Source organism: Pelodiscus sinensis, chromosome 26, assembly GCF_052426305.1.
Source record: "Pelodiscus sinensis isolate ZL-2025 chromosome 26, ASM5242630v1, whole genome shotgun sequence".
Taxonomy (NCBI): Eukaryota; Metazoa; Chordata; order Testudines; family Trionychidae; genus Pelodiscus; species Pelodiscus sinensis.
Genome location: NC_143077.1, coordinates 17,738,207 through 17,758,958, shown reverse-complemented (window position 1 = coordinate 17,758,958; position 20,752 = coordinate 17,738,207). Strand labels below are relative to the sequence as shown.

At 47.4% G+C, this 20,752-nt stretch overlaps 1 protein-coding gene across 9 annotated transcripts in view; it reads left to right on the top strand.

Annotated features, from left to right (window-relative positions):
• Nucleotides 1-20,752, top strand: part of PUM1 (pumilio RNA binding family member 1) — a 140,640-nt gene that overhangs the window by 16,375 nt on the left and 103,513 nt on the right. The window lies entirely within an intron of this gene.

Here is a 20,752-nt window from a genome sequence, read left to right as displayed (position 1 = left end):
ATCCAGCTTCTCGGCCACTGTAATCTACAGGTCCTTTTCTGCCAAACTGTTACTTAACTAGTCAGTCCCCAGCCTGTAACAATGCTTGGGATTCCTCTGTCCTAAGTGCAGGACTCTGCACTTGTCCTTGTTGAACCTCATCAGATTTTTTTTGGCCCAATCCTCCAGTGTGTCTAGGTCACTCTGGACTCTATCCCTTCCCTCCAGTGTATCTACCTCTTCCCCTAGCTTTTAGTGTCATCCACAAACTTGCTGAGGGTTGTGGATCCATCCCCTCATCCAGGTCATTAATAAAGATTTTGAACAAAACTAGCTCTAGAATGGATCTTTGGGGCACTTCACTTGAAACAGACTGCAAACCAGATGTAGAACCATTGATCATAAGCGGTTGGACCTGACAATCTAGCCACCTTTCTATCCACCTTACAGTCCATTTGTCCAATTAATACTTCCTTAACTTGCTGGCAAGAATAGTGTGGGAGACCGTATCAAAAGCTTTGCTAAAGTCAAGGTATATCACATCCACTGACTTCCCCATGTCCACAGAGCCAATTACTTTGTCATAGAAGTTAATCAGGTTGGTCAGACATGACTTGCCCTTGATGACTATAGTCCATGTTGACTATTCCTGATCACTTTCCCCTCTTCCAAGTGCTTTAAAAGGGATTCCTTGATGCTCTCCATGATTTTTCCACAGACTGAGGTGAGGCTGACTGGTCTGTAGTTTCCTGGATTGTCCTTCTTCCCTTTTTTGAAGATGGGCTCTACATTTGCCTTTTTCCAATCATCTCTCTCCCGATCTCCACGAGTTTTCAAAGATAATGGCCAAAGGCTCTGCAGTGACATTTGCCAACTCCTTCAGTACCCTCAGATTCATTAAATATGGACCCATGGATTTGTGTATGTCTAGTTTTTCTAAATAGTTCTTAAATCTGTTCTTTCTTCACTGAGGGCTGCCCACCTCCTTCCCATACTGCGTTGCCTAGTGCAGTGGTCTGGGAGCTGACCTTGTCTGTGAAGACAGAGGCAAAAGAAGCATTGAGTACGTCAGCATTTCCCACATCATCTGTCACTAGGGTTCCTCCCTCATCCAGTAAGGGCTGTACACCCTCTCTAATCTCCCTCTTATTGCTAATATGTCTGTAGAAACCTTTCTTGTTACCCTTCACATCCCTTCATATCTTCTTTCTATATTGTCTATAGAAAATTGTAATCTTCAAGGGAGCAACTAGTTCTTCTGGATTTGTTAATAAACAGTTTGAACCTCTCTATTCTGGCACCCTTGAGGCCTGACTGGTGTCGAACTAGAGAATATGCCAGACCACAGGAGGTCAGCATTATCTAGTACCATTACCAACACTTCCACTGCTTACTGAGCTCTTAGAAGACATTTAGGGGTAAATTAAAGTTGAAAAACTGCACAGAACACTGAGAGCCAGGACTGGTGACTGTAAACACAATTTATGGGAGAACGGGAAACTTGGCTACACCCATAAGTGGACATCTGCTAAGTACAATCATGCCAGACCACAGATGTTGCTAGACTAGAGAGATTCAACCTGTGTTTGTTTTTCAGTCTGCATTTTGTACTGTCCCTGCTAACAATTGAATCCATCCAAGGTACCTGCCTTTAATTCAGATGGCACACCTGATTACTTGTGCAGTCTTTATCATTTCATTATATGGTGCCATATACTTTTAATCTACTTGACTCATACTTGCCCAGAAAGAACAAAAGTGTGTTTTCACATCAGCTGATCTTGAATTTAAATATTGTACACTAGGGATGTTAAAATGCGTGTAATCCAGTAATCGCATAGTTGGCAAATATTCTGTCGGTTATGCGGTTAATTAACCATGAGGCTCTGCATTAAAAGTAACTTGGGAGTTGGTGGTGGGTGAGCAGACTGATTAAGTCCCGACAGCTATCCCCACTGCTGCTCTGTGTTTAAAAAAAAAAGTAATTAATATAAAAAATGTAGCACCGCAGTGGGGGTAGCTGTTGGGCCCCTGCATGGGTTGGGGCTGAACCAGCCTGCCTGTCTGCTGGCTCCCAAGTTACTTTGAATCAGAGCCGCTGCCGGAGTAGGTGCTGGGATTGCCCACTAGGAAATGTACTTGCAGAGCTGCAGCAGAGGGAGGTTGCATGTAGCCAGTAACAGTAACCAATAAGCATCCATCCGCTTGTCAGTTACTTGTTTAACCGGCTACACTGTTATATCCCTACTGTGCACAAAATTCAGATGTGTTTTTTGGCTTAGTTTAATTTGTGGGATTTGTGAGGGGATATGTTCCAGTAGTTCTATAAAATCAAAAGGAAAAAAACTATTATTAGCTAACAAAAACCAGCAGTTTAACAAGACTTTCTGCGGTATTTCCATAACTATTAACTATCTTGGCTAAATGCCATGTAAAATCTTAGCCAGTCTGTAATTTTAATAACATTTTGCTTCAAATGGAATAGCAGTTGTAATGATGAATTCTTTACTACAAAAATAGTAGTTAAACCTTCTAATCCTGTCTGATACTTGTGACTTCACATTCTTTCTTTCCTGACTATTGTTATAGACAGGGCTCGCCGAACCGTGGCAAGCCCCACTCGCCAGCTGCACTGACCTGCAATCTGCGCATGCGCAGATCGCCCGAACCCGGCTCTTACAATCTACTTGGCCGTGGCACGAGTAGACACGTTTTTCTACATTAAAAAAATCAGGAACACTAAAAAATGTAATGGAAGATTATTAACAATAAGAGATTCCATATGTAAATTCAACAAGCTACTTGGCTACTTTGATTGTCGGCTAAATGCATGCAAGTAAAAATTAAACAGTATGAGGGAGACTTCTTTCTTGGAGTGAGCATCTGTGGTACAGTCACACAAGCAGAGGTAAGAGCAGGCCAAACTCAGTATCTCCCAATCTAAAAATAGTCTATTAATCATAAAAAACAAATAAAATATTATCCAGACAGATAACAAAGGACTCTTTACTTTCTACATAGCTGCCCAGGAAAAAAAGATTGGAATAAACTGTAGCACCAATGCTGAGACACAAAGGATGAATTCCTGGCCTTCTTGACATCAATGGGAATGTTGTCATTGATAGCTGTTGGGCTAGGATTTCACCTCAGGTTGCTGCCCTGACTAATCTGCTGTGTCTGATCTCACAGCTGCCAAGAAATCTGCAAGTGGACTACCAAGCTTTTGCAAAGTCTCACTGAAGTCAGTGGAACTCTCTATCTTTACAAGATTGGGGCCAGTATCAACATTCATTCAAGAAAGAACACATTAATTGGCATGATGATTCAGATGGATTGCTTTGAGTGGGCAAGCAATGCAAGGCCCCATGCTCAACTCCTAACTGGTTGATGACAGTCATTAATGACTTCCAGCATAACCGTGTCTCCATTTCAGCTCTGTTTATTCTTCCAATGCAGTTTAAAATCGTAGAAGTGTAGGATTGGAAGGGGCCTTGAGAGCCTCTTACCCTCAGTCAGGACCAGGTAAACATAGACCGGGGTTGGCAATGTTTCCAAAGTGACATGCCAAGATTTAACCCTCCTGCCCTGGGCCATGCTGCTCTCTCGGGAGGGAAGGGCTCTCTACTGGGCATGCCCTGTGGACCACTTAGGTCCGTGGTCACCAACCGGTCTCGACCAGTCGATCGCGAGGCGTTTGCCCCCCTCCCCACTATCCCCCACCTCCGAGAAGCCCCACCACCTACCTGTAGCGACAATGGAGGTAGTGCCCGCTTCCCATGGGGAGGATGGAAGTCCTGCAGCTTTGTGCCACTTCTGGGAGTTCCGGAAGTGTGCTGGCTACTCCCCTCCCACAGGTCTGTGGTGGGCCGGGCCCACTGCGGGAGGGGAGTGTTGGCCCGGGGGCTGCAGGAGAGGTGAGTCGTCCCCCAGGGAGGCGCGCGCGGGGGTTTCCCCATGCTGTGGGAGGGGGGAGTCGGGTCCGGAGGAGGCGCGCGCCAGCTTCCCTTGGAGTGGGGGGAAGGAGTCCTGGGAGGAGGTGGGTGCAGGAGACTCCCTGCCTCTCCATACCGCCATCTTCCCACTCCCCAGCCACAGAACCCTGTCCCCTGCTGCAGAACCCTGTCCTCTCCCCTCCCAGCACCCTGTCCCCTTTCCCCTGTCCCCAGCTGCAGAACTCTGTCCCCACTGGCACCCTGTCCCCTGCCAAAGCACCTTTCCCCAGTACTATGTCCCCTGCTCCCACCAACAGAGTTGGGGCCACATTGGTGAAGCTTGCGGGGGTGGGGGCAGTTGGAGGAAGGTTTTTCTGCATTTCAATTGTGTGGCCCCAACTGACTTTTCTGTGGGTCAGTGACCCCTGACTCAAAACAGGTTCCCTGCCCTTCTCAGAAATAATGACAATGCAGAAACTTTGTGTTTCACACAGTATTTTATTTAAAAATGAAGCCTGGCCAGCAAACCCCCAATTGGGGCCAAGCCCCCATCTGGCCGCAGCATCATAACACTCCTGAGCCCACCCCAACCCCAGATCCTATATCAGAGTCTATCATACACTAGAACCCCCCATCCTGAGCCCCTCAGATATCCCAACCCAAATTTCTGCACCCTCACATCCACAAGCCTGTGACTTGCTTACTCCCCAACCCTCCATCTAACCCCAACACTGCCTGGCCTGGAGCCCCCTCCCCGAGACAGCGTCCCCTTCTCCACCTCCTCCTGCATCCAGATTTCCTCCCGGAGTTTTACACCTCATCCCTGCCCACACCCAAATCCCTCATTCCCACCCCAGCGAGGGTACGGCTAGACTTCAGGATTCTGGAGATATTCCAGAAAAACTCTTCCGCATCCAGGGATGCGTTTTTCCTCTGCTTCTTTTAGTAGAAGAGTAAACATGGATCTTTCGGTCACCCCTATATTCCTCTTTCCACGAGGAATAAGGGAGCTTCTAAAAGAAGGGATTTTTTTAGACATTTGGTCCAGTCTAGACAGGCCAAATGTTGGAAAAACCTCTTCCTATAGAAGAATTGGGGGGGAAAAGCAGCAGTATAACGGTTGGGGATAGCAAGTGATGGAGAGGAGGAGAATGGGGGGGGGGGCTACAAGGAAGGGGCGGGGTGGTAGATCTTGGCTTGTTCTGTCACTTTAAAAGTGACCTTGGGTGTAAAAAGGTTGGAGACCACTGACTTAGGTCAATGAAAACCTTTTTGCGGACTACCAGTTGTTGATGGAAACTCAGTTGATTACAGAATTACGTATTAGTCATTTTGCTAATGCTGCAGCAGGGGAGAATGGTTTAATTTAAATTATTAAACAGATTAAGCAGTTTAACACTCAAGTTAGATTATCAAAGTTCATTTTAAATTAAGTAAAGTAATATGTCCGACAGAAAAGGTTTCAATGTTTTCTTTATTTATGGAAGAGTGGGAAACCTTTTTTTGGTCAGGGGTCACCCACAGAAAAATCAGCTGGGGACCATAAGTGAGAAGCAAAAAAATTCTTCCTAAAACTCTCAACTGAGGAACCTCACTCTTCTGGAGCTCCAGCCACCATGGGGTGAGGGGAAGGGACAGGGAGGACTGAGGTTTGGGGCTTCCCACAGTCCAGATTTACTTTTCTGGGGTTCCAGAGTTAGTGGGTTTTCTGGACCCCCTCAGGCTCTGGGGTAAGAACAAAAGTGAGGGCTGCCAATGTGTGGGATAGGAATGCAGGATCTGGGCAGGAGGTGTGGTGTAGAACTGGGTGAGGAGGGCAGGATCTGGAAGGGAGTTTGGTTGCAGGAGAGGGTGTGGGGTGGTGGTACAAGAGGGAGTTTGGGGACAGGAGGGGGTTGGGGAGTAATGCAGAAGAGGTGAGAGGATGAGAATGCAGCCAAATAGCTAGTTGGGGAGTGAGGAAAAGAAGTGGGGAGTAAAGGAAAGTGCAGCTTCTGCAAAATAAAATTGTCCCCCCCCCATCTTCTCTGCACCAGCCTGATCCCCTGCATTGCCCCGTGCCCCTCAGTGCACCCCCTGCCCTCTCATCCTCCTTCATCCCCCTCTTTTGCCCCCACATTGCTGTGCCCCCAGCACACTCATTGGAAGGGCAGCAGCACTGGGATTCTCAGCTCCCTGGGAGTAGTGCTGGAGTGTGGAGAAGCTGGGGGGGGGCAGAGTCTCTGTCCTACCGGGCCCTACCCTTTGCCTGCAGGCTGTGGCTCTAGGGCTGGGGTAGGTAGAGCCCGGGGCTGCCCAGGGCTGGCTTCAGCCTGGCTGGGCACAAAGCCCCTGGGGAGCAGCATGTTGCAGCCCGGGTCCCAGTGCACCATGTCTGCCGGCCGCCTGGCCCCAGCTCTGGGGAGCAAGAGGCAGAGCCAGGGATGCACCAACGCGCACCCCTCTCCCACTCTCCTTCCCAGCAGGAAGCCGGAGCTAGTGCTTCAGGCTGCAGCTGTGTGGCTGAGGCTGGAGCCACAGCTCTGGATCCCTGCTGTGTGGGAGTGAAGGGTGGGGCTAAGCAGCTGCCCCGTGTGCCAGTAAAAATTGGCTCGCGTGCTGCTTGTGTCATGCATGCTGGGGGTTGCTGACCCCTGGCCTGGACTATCCCTGTAAGGTTTTTGTGTAAAAACCTGTTCTTAAAAACCGCCAATAATGGAAACCCTTGGAAGCCTGTTCCACAGTGTAACTCTCTTTATTCATATTGTGGCAGGGTCAGTCCCACTCCTGGGACCCAGACCCCTGTTCTGCCCACTATCCTGCAGGTTAGGGGCTGCGGTACAGGTCCCACTTGCCTTTTGGCCTTTGGCAAAAGAACAGGGAGTTGGGGCTAATGCCCCTGGGCAGATGGGGCTGAGTAAACAGTCTGCCTCAGCCACCAGCTGAAGTTTCTGGCCACCTGTGGGAAACAGTCCCTGACAGAGGTCACCTCCCCCAAACAGTCCCTGTCAAAGCCCATCACCCTCCCCTGTAGCCTTTGGCAGTGGGGACGATGTTCTGCTCCGCTCCTCTGATTCTCCTCATCAATTGTTAGTTCCTCTCCACCTCCACTCTCCTGCCCCCACAGGGACGCTTTTTGGTCAGTGTCAGCCTGAAGTCAGCTCACTTGGCCCTTCATTGATTTATAGCCACCCTGCCTGAGGTGCTCCTAATTAAGGCTGCTGCTGGTCTTTTTTAGGGCTGCCTTTCTCCCCTTCTGTCAAGCCCTGTCACAATAGAAAGTTTGGTTTAATATTTAACCCAGGGGTCAGCAACCTTTTCATACCAAAGAGCCAAGCTACACCAAAATTCAGAACAAGTGGTCAAAAAAGAGCCATATAAGAATGCCCATTCGCATGACTGAAAATACGCAACTTAATATTACTGATAATCAGGGCTCGCCGAGCGCGGCAAGCCACTCTCACCAGCTGCGCGGTTTGGTGTTCTGCACATGCGAAGATTGTTCTGCGCATGCGCAGATCGCTCGGAGCCGGCTCCTGCGGGATGTAATCTACTCACCATTGTTTGTCGAGCCCTGCTGATAATTAACGTGATGATTAATAATAGCATAAATGAAACCTTGTACTCACAGGCTTTATGTAACGGGACTTCTGCTGCAGCATCTTTTTGCACATTTTTTGGTGTTTGCGTTGTAACTAATCAAATTCAGGTTCATGCACGTATTCAAGCTACATGAGTAATTACTCATTTTTTAAAATTTTGAATGAAATTTTAATTTTAAAAGTTGCATGCATGACAAAAGAGCCATGTTTTGTTCCATACTGAGCCATAGGTTGCAGACCCAAGGGCTAAGTCAAGACTTAACCCAACGTGCAGCAAGAGAGATTTAAGCCCATTGCTACTTGGTTTACCTTCAGTGGACATGGAGAACAGTTAGGACCCTACAAAATTCCTGGACATAAAAAATGCATCATGGACTATGAAATCTGGTCTCCCTCTGTGAAACTTGGTCTGGTGTGCTTCTACCCTATACTATGCAGATTTCACTCCGTGAGACCAGCATTCCCCAAACTGGGGGTCCTGACCCAAAAAGAAATTACAGGGAGGGTCAAGGTTACTTTGGGGGGAGATCACAGTATTGTCACCCTTCTGCACTGCCTTAGCCACTGGGTGGCTGGAGAGTGGCAGCAATTGTCTGGGTGCCCAGCTCTGAAGGCAGCACCCTGCCAGCAGCAGCACAGAACTGCTGTGCTGCCATACCAGGCCATCCTTACTTCTTCAGTGCTGCCTTCTTCAGGTATGGGCAGCAGGAGTGTGGCGCTTGCTGACTGAGGCCCACCTCTGCAGGCAGCAATGCAGAAGTAATGATGGCAATACCATATCATGCCATCTTTACTTCTGTGCTGCTGGCGCTGGATCTGCCTTGAGAGCTAGGCTCGTGGCCATAAGCTGCCACTCTCTGGCAACCCAGCTTTGAATGCAGTGCTGCTGCTAACAACATCATGGAAATAAGGTTTAGGGTACCACAACCCTCCCTACAATGACCCTGCCATTTGCTCCCTCCCAGCTCCCTTTTGGGTCATGATCCCTCCCGTTACAACACTGAAATTCCAAATTTAAATATCTGATATTAAATTTATAATTAAAAAAATTATCTGCCCATGAAATTGACCAAAATGTACCATTAATTTAAGGCCCTGTTTATAATAATTCCATCTAGACCAGTGGTCTCCAACCCTTTTACACCCAAGATCGCTTTTTAAATGACAGAACAAGCCAAAATCTACAGCCCCATCCTTCCCCCAAGACCCCGCCCCTTCCTTGAAGCCCCACCCCTCCCGCTCTATTCTCTTCCTCTCCATCACTTGCTATCTCCAACTCTTATACTGCAGGTTTGTTTCCCAATTCTTTTGTAGGAAGAGGTTTTTCCAACATTTGGCCTGCTTAGACTGGACCAAATGTCAGAAAAAACCCTTCTTTTGGAAACCCCCTTATTCATCGTGGAAAGAGGAATATAGGGGTTACCAAAAGAGAATGTTTGTTCTTCCACTCAAAGCGGGAGAACAAACGCATTCCTGGATGCAGAAAGAGTTTTTCTGGGCTATCTCCGGAATCCTGAAAACCCCCTGCAGTCTAGCTGTACCCTCATTGGGTTGAGACAGGATGTGTAGGCTCTGGGGTGGGAATGAGGGATTTGGGTGTGGGAAGGGATGAGGTGAGCAAACTCTGGGAGGAAAATCTGGATGCAGGAGGAGGTGGAGAAGGGGATGCTGTCTCGGGGAGGGGGCTCCAGGCCGGGCAGTGTTGGGGTTAAATGGAGGGTTGGAGTACTAAGCAAGCCACAGGTGTATTAACACCTCCACTTTTTTAATGTCCTCAATTATTAGCTCTTCTTCTCTGCTAAGTAGAGGACTTTTGCTTTCCTTTGCCTTTTACTCATAATTTATTTAAAGAACCTCTTCTTACTATAATTTTGTCCCTTGTTAGGTGTACTTCATTTTGTGCCTTATCCTTTCTGACTTTTGTTCCTAGGTACCTGTCCTGTTGTTACACTCCTCCTGAGCACTTCCTCCATGTTTACACTAGAGATGTGATTGTGTGTATTTGTAAATGGTTAACCAATGAGTCGGGGCTTTTAAGCAGGCTTCCCATTAGCACCAGCTCTGCGGAGCTGCCCCCCCCCCCCCCGCTTGGCGGGAGAGCAGGCAAGAGCCAGTATGTGCGGGAAGCCAGCTTTTAAGCTGCATCTTTCCCTTTTCCCCATGAGCCCTGGCTTCCGCCCTCTTCCTGCGCTGCTGCTCAGAGCAGCTCAGTAGTTACACGTTTACCAAAATAAACGCATTTTAAACATCCATAGTTCACAATTTTTTGTTGTATTCCTTCCTGATTTTTCAGGTCATTAACGAGCTCCTGAGTTTAGCCTCTTCCTATCCGTTCTTTGCAATGTTATAGTTTGCATTTATTCCTTCAGTACTACTGTCTTGAGAAACGGCTAATTGACGCCTTGAATGGCTTCTCTTTTGAGCAGAAAGAAAATGAATAAGAATGGTGTGGCAGAGGGAAAGAAGAGAGTGGGGAACCATGTAGGAGGATTCATACAGTACCCTTTTGGGGAGTTTGCAGGAAAGTCCCTGAAACAGTGGGGGATAGGAGGGTCATACACAGGGAGCTTGTGCCTGTGGTGAGAGTTATAGGAATGTGTACACTGAACTTGGCTTACAGCAACCACACAGTGAAACGTTCTAGTTTAGATTATCCTTGGATGAGCTATTTAATGCAACCTCAGTTAGTGGAAATAGATGAGTTTAAGTTAGAGATATAATAGTGTAGTCAATTAACCAATAAGCAAAAGCTTATAGGCTAATGCTATAGAATACTCACATTTCCCTTGCCAGTGCCTTTTTTTATCAGGCTGGCCAGCAGCCTGTCTCAATCCTGGCTTGTGACAGGGCCAGCACCTCTCCCTGCTACGACTCTGCAATGTAAAGTGCTACTAGGAGGTAGGCAGGCAGGCAGCATGGCTCAGTGGCTCACTCAGGGTCCAGGAGCTCAGATCCACCCCATCCTCCCTGACAGCTACTCTGCTACTCCGTGCTGCCACCCCTGTATCAGAGACAGCAGTGTGGGGTGAGAGGCAGCCAGTCTGCGTGGGGAGCTGGTTTTTAAACTGGCTCCCTTCGTGTACTAGCGCCTGCCTGGCACCCAGTGCTGCTGCCTCTGATACAGAGGCAGCAGCGAGGAGTAGCAGAGGCCTATTCAGGAGTTGGTGCTGCATTGCAATGGGTGCCGGCCCCACCCCCGGGGACTGTAGAATAGTTAAGTAATGGGTAAGAATTAATGAGTTTACTCGACTATTCAATTAACCGATATTTAACATCCCTGGTTTAAATCCTATTCAAACATCTTTACCACATCATTTAATATCCTCCAAAGGAAAAAACAGACCCCAAAGCTTTCCCCAGCACTAACAGGGAAAGAATATGTACAATTTTTCAAGAACATATAATACTTATCAAGCAAGAAGTCTGTACTAGGACTTCCAGGAAAGACAAAAATTCTTTGATCCTCAAGGTATTGTTCTTTTTTATTTTGTTTGTTTGTTTGGGGTTTTTTTTTAACCCCACCCTTTACCCCAAAAGTTCAAGATCTACTTCTGGGAATTTGGAAATGCAGAAGTTCATAGTAGCATGTCTGGTATGATAGAAGCATTCCTAGTGTAAACGGCAAAGTTCATCAGACTTGGATCTTGGATGATGATAGACTTTCTGGTAGTTTTACCCCTTGTCTGCATGGGTGAAAATAAATCCCACATAAATTACAATCCTTTAAGGTTTCTAAAAAGGTACTTAAGGATCACATGAGTGTTTTTGTACATGAAACTTGGAGTCAGACTTCAATATTTTTAAATGAAATTCTTGTAAAGAGACTTTAGCATCCAAATTTTCAGTACAGCATGCAAGTTTACATGAATTGGCTAGCCGTTTAAAGCAGAATTTAGTTTCAATTAGCATTCAAGTTTCTTCTTAATGGTCACCATTTTGATGAAAACTGACTTAATCTGGGACACCTGAAATATGGAAGCCTAACATCTGAAACTGAAATGCATATTTGATTTTGCTTTCACACTGCTTTAAGAGGAAGTTGTGTGAAGTCACTAATAGATCAGAAAGACATCCTGTGGCTCTGTTTCCCTGTGTATTTAACCTGGCTTTTGATTTGCTGAACAACACTATCATTTAGCATCATGGTCCTCGTCTTTTCTAGAGAATTTCTGTGGGGGACTGCATGGGGTGGAAGTACTGATTATTCAGTCCACACTGGCCCTTGGTTGCATTTTCTTTTCCTGTGCACTAATGCTCATACTACATTATTGTAGAATGTGCTCTGAGTGCATTTCCCACAGGTCCTAGTACAACTCCATGAAACAGTGGCTTGTGGTAGACTTCAAAAGGCCTTATGTGATCCATCAGGAACACAGGCAAACTGTGGAAGAGGGAGGCGCATTCCTCAGAGAAAATTCCACAAGTCCCCTGTTGCCAGCTCCATTTCTAGTCCTTATTCCAAAGAAAGTGAAGCATGCCTGGTTCTTATTCCTTGCTTGGCAGGAAAGGCGGCTTCTGGAATGCTGCAAAAAGTTATGAGTTGACTAATGGAGGACTAATGATAAGGTTACTAATGTTCTGAGAATTCGGCCTATTCTGATGACCAATATAATCTCATTGTTTCCTTGTACTCCTTGTCTGTGCAATTTGTTTTTCTGCTGTCTGTCACAGTAGCTCTTTGGGGGCAGGGGTTTGCTTTTTTGTTCTGTTTGTACATACAGGTCCTGTTTCATAACAGGCACTTAGATGCTGTTTACTGTATATTTGAGCTTGTCTGTGTATTTGTTCAAGAACTCCTCCTAAACGGTAAATTCCTAAATAGTATACCAAATTTGGTATACAGCTTCCTCTTATCATAACTTAAAGCAAAGTCAGGGTTTGGTTGACCCAAGAAAATGGGATGTACCTGGAATGGGGTTGCTTCTCATAATACCATACAGAAAAGAGACAATCACCGGGCAGGTGAAAGGGGAGGGGTATGGTGACGCTCTCCACCCTCCCCCCCCTCCCGGGACTGACCCAGGCCTGAACCTCCCACCCCGCATGCACCCTATAGGGAGGCTGTGGGGGATGAAGCTCCTCTCCCAATTCTTGCAGGAACATTGTTGGCTGTTACCCTTCATCAGGGAGCGAGGGGAAAGTGCACAGTTTGTTGCATTCCTCACTCTGGCTGGGGAGTGTGGGGGGCGGGAGGGCAGGTGAACCTGGACCTGCCCCAGCCAAGGTACATGCACCATGCACATGAGAGAGAGCTGGGGTGGTCCTCTCTGCTCTGGGCAGCCTGCATCCTGATCCCCTCAATCTCAGCCCCACCACAGAGCAATGATTCAAATGAAGCCTGGACATTTTCATTTTATTTTCCAAGAAACAAAAATTGATTAAGGACCACTAGTCGAATCAGATAATCCCAGAGCGGCAGAGACCTCAGGAGGTCAAGTCCAGTCCCCTGCCCCAACTAAATCAACCCAGCCAGGGCTTTGTCGAGCCAAGACTTAAAATCCTCTAGGGATGGAGATTCCACCCCCTCCCTAGGGAACCCATCCCAGCGCTTCCCCACCCTCCCAGTGAAATAGTTTTTCCTAATATCCAACCTAGACCTCCCCCACTGTAACTTGAGATCATTAGTAGTTGAAATGATATTTCTGCAGTTAAGTGCAAAGAGCCAGAGACTGGAACGAGCAGCTCACGGAAGTCTGTGATGCAGTAGTTATGCACTCACTGTCTGGGTAGGTGGCAGTGTGCGGTTTTTACAGATATGACTGGGTAGCTCTTGCTTTTGGATCCTACTACAATCCCATACAGTGTATTAAAGTTCTGCTCAAGGCCAGTAATGGCTTGTAACGTCAGGGTAGGGAAGTTTCTGTGTGTCTGGGATGCTGCTATTGAAGTGCCAGGGCAGGGTTCAGCAGCCCCCAGCACACGTGCCTCAAGCAGCACATGAGCTGATTTCCCAAGGCACCCAGGGTAGGGCTGAGTGCCTGCCCTTCCGCCTGCACAGCCTGGAGCTCGTGCTGCGGTTCTAGTCTCAGCCACACAGCTGCAGGCTGGATCAGGGGGTGAGAAGCACATGCACATGTCCCTGCCCAGCCTGGGCGTGCAGCTCCCAGGCGCTAAGGGGTTAACCCTCCCTTCCTGGTTACAGGCTTCCCACTTCAGGAGGGAGCAGGACTGGGCTCCCTGTGAGCTGTGTTCAGAGTTCGGGGAGCACCTTCCCCAGTGCCCCACTGAGCCCGGTTGGGCTGGAGGCAGCCCCAGGCTCTGCCTGCCCCAGAGCTGCAGGCAAAGAGTTGGTCTGGGCAGGGAAGAGACTCTTCCCCCCTCTCCTCCCACCACACACACCATGCCTCTCCTCACCCCAGCACTGCTGCCCTGCTGATAGTATTCTGCAGGCACAGGGATGTGGGGGCATGTGGAGGAGTGATGAAGGCTTCGGGGGCAGGATGGGAGGGGGCAGGGTTGCACTGAGGACCATGGGGCAATGCAAGGGATCAGGCAGTGGGTGGTGGGGGTGGGATGGGACGGGACGGGACCAGTCCATGGGGCTGAGGGGAGCAAGCCTGGAGCAAAGGGTAGATGTGAGTGGGCAATACAGTTTTACTTTGCAGATGCTGCACTTTCCTTTACTCCCCACTCCCCCCCCCTTCCCCTGCCAGCTATTTGGCTACATTCTCACCCTCTCACCTTTTCTGCGTTACTCTCCCAACCTCCTCCTGCCCCCAAACTCCCTCTGGCTACGATTAAGTTGTTTAAACAAATGTGTTGCAATGGTAGAAAAACGTTGTGTGTCTGAAAACTGTGGGGGTACTTTACTTTATAAAAAAAGGTTGAGAAACACTGGACTAGTCCATTAACATCCCTATTTCATGGCTGCCAGCAAATTGTAACATTTAAGTATGTGAATTTACTGCAAAATGTAGGAGTTATTTCTAGATTCAATATGTTCAGTCTCTCTTTTGTCTCCCCCAAAACAAGCTATGGTATGTTATGGAAACTTGGAAAGATATAAATTCATTTATGCCCTCAGTGGGTACAGAATAATGTTGTATTCATTCTGGAGGCTGAAAATAAGATGAGATGTTTGACCCACAGTGATTTGTTCAGATGCTAACGTGTCTTGTATCTACTTTCATTTTTATGACATGAAAGTAGATTTAGCTTTTTCAGTTAACAGGGGCTTTTCAAGACAGCTGGACTGGTGTCAGCATATGCAAAGCTGGATAAGCATGTAGTTACACTTGAAACTCTAATAACAGTCTGCAGAGTGCTGAGCAAATAAATACTCTGAACACAGACTTTGAAATTATGGGCACAAACTTTGTGAAGTGACTAGAATTTGGGGAATATTGTGCAACATAGCTTGATTTATTTCTGTGTAGTTAAATATTCTTCATAATGAAACTCTTTTCCTTTATGGAAGTTTGTGGAGAATTACATAATTCAGGCCTTCTAGTTTTTCTGGCAAGGTTATGTATTGGATATTGGTAAGAGGGATTGATGTGAAAGTAACAGTTCTTGGAGTGAATGTTGTGCAAAATACGCAGAGCCCTTGTTTTCAAGAATAAGCTATTACACACAGACTTAGACCTATTTGCATTATCAGAAGTGATGTGTCCTGTACCAGAGTGAAGGCAATATATTCTCTTACAAGTGCATGAAATTCACGTAATTAGGATATGCATTTTGCTCTCCACCCTTTCCCAAAGGTTGGCGTGCCTGAGGAAGGGCTGTGAGAGAGCTGGTAATTATTACTACTATGCTGGCTAAAGGTGAGGAGCCAGTTGCAAGGTCAAAACTAGGGATGTTAAAATTCGGTTAATAGAGCAATTGATGGAATTTCCATTGACTACTCTGACTAGTTGATAGGCACTTCTGCATTCCTCCTTTTAAAGGAGGAATACGGACCTCCGTGTACAGCCCGTGGCCGGGGGAAGTCCCGTTAATTCTGGGCTGCAAGTGGGTGCCTGCTTTGAAATGTACAAGAATCCCCAGTGGGGGGCTCTTGCGCATTTCAAAGCCATGGAGCCCGGGGTCAGCGTGGGACTCTAATTCCCCTGGCTCCATGCGCCGCTGCATGCCCCATAGAACCTGGGGTCAGCTGCGGAGTCCCCAGCTGACCCCAGTTCTGTGCAGCATTTCAGCAGAACCCAGGATCAGCTGGGGAAATGCCTTGTGGAGCCCAGGATCAGCTGGGGAGTCCCCAGCTGATCCCAGGCTCCAGGGCTTCCTCTTTAAAACTGCCTTGGGACTCCCCAGCTGATCCCACGCTCCCTGTGGCATTTCCCCAGAACCCAGGATCAGCTGGGGAAATGCCTTGTGGAGCCCAGGATCAGCTGGGGAGTCCCCAGCTGATCTCGGGCTCCAGGGCTTCCTCTTTAAAACTGCCTTGGGACTCCCCAGCTGATCCCACGCTCCCTGTGGCATTTCCCCAGAACCCGGGATCAGCTGGGACCCCGAGTTCTGGGGAGATGCTGCTCGAAACCTGGGGTTAGTTGTGGAGTCCATAGCTGATCCTAGGCTCCACGGCCCTTCTGCGTTTTAAAGGGGCAGTGCCACTGCACAGCTGAGCCATGGATCAGCTGTGCAGCGGCAGTTGCCTCTTTGAAACACTGCCTTGGGGTTTCAAAGCAGCAGTGCTGAGCAGCTGATCCCCAGCTCTGTTGTGCGGTGCTGCCGCTTTGAAGTACCCATTTCCCCTCCTTTGCTGCCTCTGGGGGATGGGGGGGGGGGGTGCTTATCGGATAGTCGACTAGTCTTTAACATCCTTAGTCAAAACAGCAGTCAGTTTTTGTTTGTCTTGAATTGCTCATTTAAAAACTCCCAATGCAATTGTCATATGTTCTTCTAATATACCTCTGTACTGCCTGCATTTCCAGGTACAGTAGATGTTCAGAGTTATGAACACTTCAGGAATGGAGATTGCTGGTAACTCTGAAATGTTTATAAGTGAATAAATCATCAATATTCTTTCAGAAGTTTACATCTAAGCATTGACTTAATACTGCTCGAAACTTACTATGCCGAAGAAAAATGCAACGTTTAACACAGTACTGTAGTGTGTTTGCTTTTTTTTGGTCTCTGCTGATGCATGATTCTGTACTTCCAGTTCCAAATGAGGTGTGTAGTTGGTTGATCAGTCCATAGCTCTTGTGTTTGTAATTCTGAGATTCTTCGGTAGTTAGAAGGCCCTCATCACTGTAATATCTGAGTGCTGCAGAATTACTTCCTTGTCCTTCTGTATGTGCTGGTCTTGCCTTTCTGCATTTTTCAGAATTCTTGTTCTACCTTTCAGTGGTGATCTTTTTTTTTTTCTTTTCTTTTTTTAATGCAGCTCAAACTGTAATTCAATCCCTATCCATTTCTGTGCAGTTCGATGAGTAGATAGATCCTCGCTGCTCTTCCACTTCCTGGATTTTCATCTTTGTCAGGTGTTGCATTTGAGGTAGGTTTCCTCCACCTGCTCCCATCTGAGATAATGTTTTGGGAGCTGGGACAGACACAAGCTATGGTAGAATTTTAATACCCCCACTGAAGTTGTAACTTCAGTTTCCAATTCCAATGCTTTTAGGACAGTGTTTCTTAAACTGTGTTCTGTGGCACACTGGTGTGCCACGAGGCAGTCGGAGGTGTGCCACGGAGAACAACAGAGTTCAAAATGGCCACCTCTTTTTGCTCAATAACTCCCCCCCCCCTTTTTTTTGGCTGAATAACTTTCCCCCGGCCTCCCCCCACCCCCAACAAAAAAATCCTTGGAGATCCTCATAAAAAAACATCGGTGTTCCTCCATCTTAAAGTTTAAGAAACACTGCTTTAGGACCTGCTTTCTCTTTGGGCTGGAAATGGTAAAGGACTTATGATTAGGTTTCATGCACAGCTCTTATAAGTAGTGGTAACGCTAACTGAATGCCAGAAAAGTGGAGAAGAATCATGACATGTCCTCCATTACTCGTGGAACATGGAGAGTAATACAGGCTACTTCACAGGCAAGCTAGAAAACATCTCAGGAGGATTCTGTTTGAAGGGAAAATTGTGAGAGACAGGCAGAACATCTCTGGATGTTTGCATGCTATTGTAGGACTGGTTGTGTGTGCTTCACCTTGCTCAAAACTTAATTGTAAGACAGGAGGACTCTATTTACAAAATGTTTTCTGATGTAACTTTAGAGAAGGTCCATAGAAGAGCAACAAAAATGATTAAAAGTTTAGAAAACTTGACCTGTGAATGAAGACTGAAAGCATTGGGCTTGTTTAGTTTAGAAAAAAGAAGACTGAGAGGGGACATAACGGTTTTTAATTATCTAAAAGGGTGTTACAAGGAGGAGGGAGAAAAATTGTTCTCTTTGGCATCTGATGATTGGACAAGGAGCAATGGGCCTAAATTGCAGCAAGGGAGTTTTAGGTTGGACATTAGGAAAAAATCATTCCTAATCTAGTGTTAAACAAAGACTGTGAATGGCTAGCCAACTACAAAAGCACTCTCTCTTCTCTTGATGTTCACACCTCCACATCAACTGCTAGAAGTAGGCCACATCCTCCAGGACTGAATTGACCTTCTCATCTCTGGCCTTCCTCTTGATTGATACTCTCTTATTTTCACGTGCCTGTATATTTATACCTGCCTCTGGAATTTCCACTACATGCATCTGACGAAGTGGGTCTTTGCCTACAAAAGCTTATGCTCCAATAAATGTGTTAGTCTATAAGATGCCACAGGACTCCTCATTGTTTTTGCAGATTCAGACTAACCATGGCTACCCCCTGATACTTTTATATGCTGGAAGTCTCAAGATCTCTCTTTGAGCCTAGGTTTTGTCACTGACATACAGTAGAGTCTCGATTATCCGACCTAAACGGGACTGAAGGATGGTCGGATAATCAAAATGTCGGATAATACAGAAAATACCTTGAGGGGTCCAAGGTATTTTCCCCGTCAGCTGCCGCTCTGCAGACACTCGGCTGCCTCATGGGGAGCTACGCTGCCCCCGACCTCCCCTCTCTCTCCCAGCCAGTCGCGCTGCCCTGCATCTGGCTCGGAGAGATAGGGGAGGTTGGGGGCAGAGCGACTGGCCGGGTGAGATGTGGAGGTCGGGGACAGCACAGCTGGCCAGAGGCAATGGGAGAGATCGGGGTGCCCCGTGACCTTCAGGGGGCATGGGCTCCCGCATCCTGCCGCATGGCCCTGCTTCCTCCTCCCTCTTCTCTCGCTGCCTTTGTCTCTGCACTGCCCGGCACCTTCCCTTCCGTGCTCCACTCTGCCGGCTCCACTGGCCGCACAATTTCCTCGGGTGGCCACAGGCAGGTTGGATAACATAGAATGTCGGATAAAGGAAGGTCGGATAATCAAGACTCTACTGTACTGTGACTGTGTGTAGGTTGCTTCCCCCCTGTATCTCAACTAGGGATACTAATGGATAACTAGTTAACCTGTGAACCTCACCCATAACAAGGGATGGCTAATGGTTAGCAAGTGGGAAGCTGCTCCAGCTGGCTGCATTGGGCAGTAGGGTCACTACACAAACGCGCCCCCCTCTTTCCCCGGTCACTTGGTTAACCGGTTCATCAGTTAAATGGGATTTCACATCCCTAACTTCAACATGTCTTTCTGCAGTATGGAGAGTGATTTTCATCTTTGTAAAGCATTTTGAGTTGTATAGATGAAAAATGGGGGGGTAAGTGCTAAGAATTATTGGAACCCTGTAAACCAGTGGTCTCCAACCTTCTTACACTCAAGATCACTTTTTTTAAATGTCAGAACAAGCCAAGATCTACCATCCCATCCTTCCCCCAAGACCCCACCCCTTCCTTGAAGCCCCACCCTCTCTATTCTCCTCTCCATCACTTGCTATCCCCAGCCATTATACACTCTCAGGTTATGGCTGCTCTGCTGCTTTTTTCCTATTCTTCTGTAGGAAGAGGTTTTTCCAACATTTGGCCTGTCTAGACTGGGCCAAATGTCAGAAAAACCCCTTCTTTCGGAAGCCCCCTTATTCCTTGTGGAACAAGGAATACAAGGGTTACCTTAATCTTCCTTTTAAAAAAAGTGGAAGAACAAAGGCGTCCCTGGATGTGGAAGTGTTTTTCCGGGATACCTATGGAATCCCAAAAAAACTCCTGCAGTCTAGATGTACCCTCACTGGGTTGAGACAGGATGTGTGGGCTCTGTGGTGGGAATGAGGGATTTGGGTGTGGGAACTGGTGAGAGGTGCAAGCTGTGGGAGGGAATTTGGATGCGGGAGGAGGTGGAGCAGGGGATGCTGGCTCAGGGAGGCGGCTCCAGGCTGGGAGGTGTTGGGGTCAGGTGGAGGGTTGGGGTACTGAGCAAGCCACAGGCTTGTGGAGTTGAGGGAGCAGGAGTTTGGGTTGGGGAATGTGAGGGGCTCAGGGCAGGGAGGTTGGGAGTATGATGGGCTTAGGACACAGATTTGCGGTGTGTGAATGGTGCAGAAGTGTTGTGGCAAAAGACTAAGGATGTGGGGGTGCAGGAGTTTGGGGATGTGAGAGGCTCAGGACAGGGGGTTCCAGTGTATGATAGGCTCAGATCTAGGGTCTGGGCAGGGGGTGCAGGAGTGTTATGATGCTGCGGCCAGTTGGGGGCTTGGCCCCAATTGGTGGTTTGTTGGCCAGGCTTCATTTGTAAATAAAATATGTCAAACACAAAAAGTTTCAGCATTGTCTTTATTTCTGAGAAGGGCAGGGAACCTGTTCTGAGTCAGGGGTCACTGACCCATAGACAAGTCAGTTGGGGCCACACAAGTGAGATGCAAAAAAAATAACTCCTCCAAAATCCCTGAAAGCCTCACTAATGTGGCCCCAACTGTGCTGGTGGGAGCAGGGGACATGATACTGGGGAAGGGTGCTAGTGGGGGCATAATGCTAGTGGGGGCAGGGGACAGGGTGCTGGGGTGGGGCACAGAGTGCCAGGCTATAAACAGTGCTTCCTCTCTGAATAGTCCTTGTATTGGAAGCCTTTATTAATGTGCATAAATGTTTGTTTTTAAATAGTTTTATTTTGGAAGGTGTTTGGTTTGTGCATTTCTAAATCTTTGACCAGGAAACTTACTGCCGAAGAAACAGTTGTAACCTATTCCTCAAGGCTTATTGTAAACTTGGAATAGTATAAGGATGTTCTGAACATTTGGTATTTTTTATAAACTAATATTGTCCGTCTGAATTTTTACTTTCAGTCCCTCAGAGGCAGAATGTGTGACACTAATCTGTGGATCAGATAAACTTTATTAAACAGATTTTTGATAGAGACATTGTA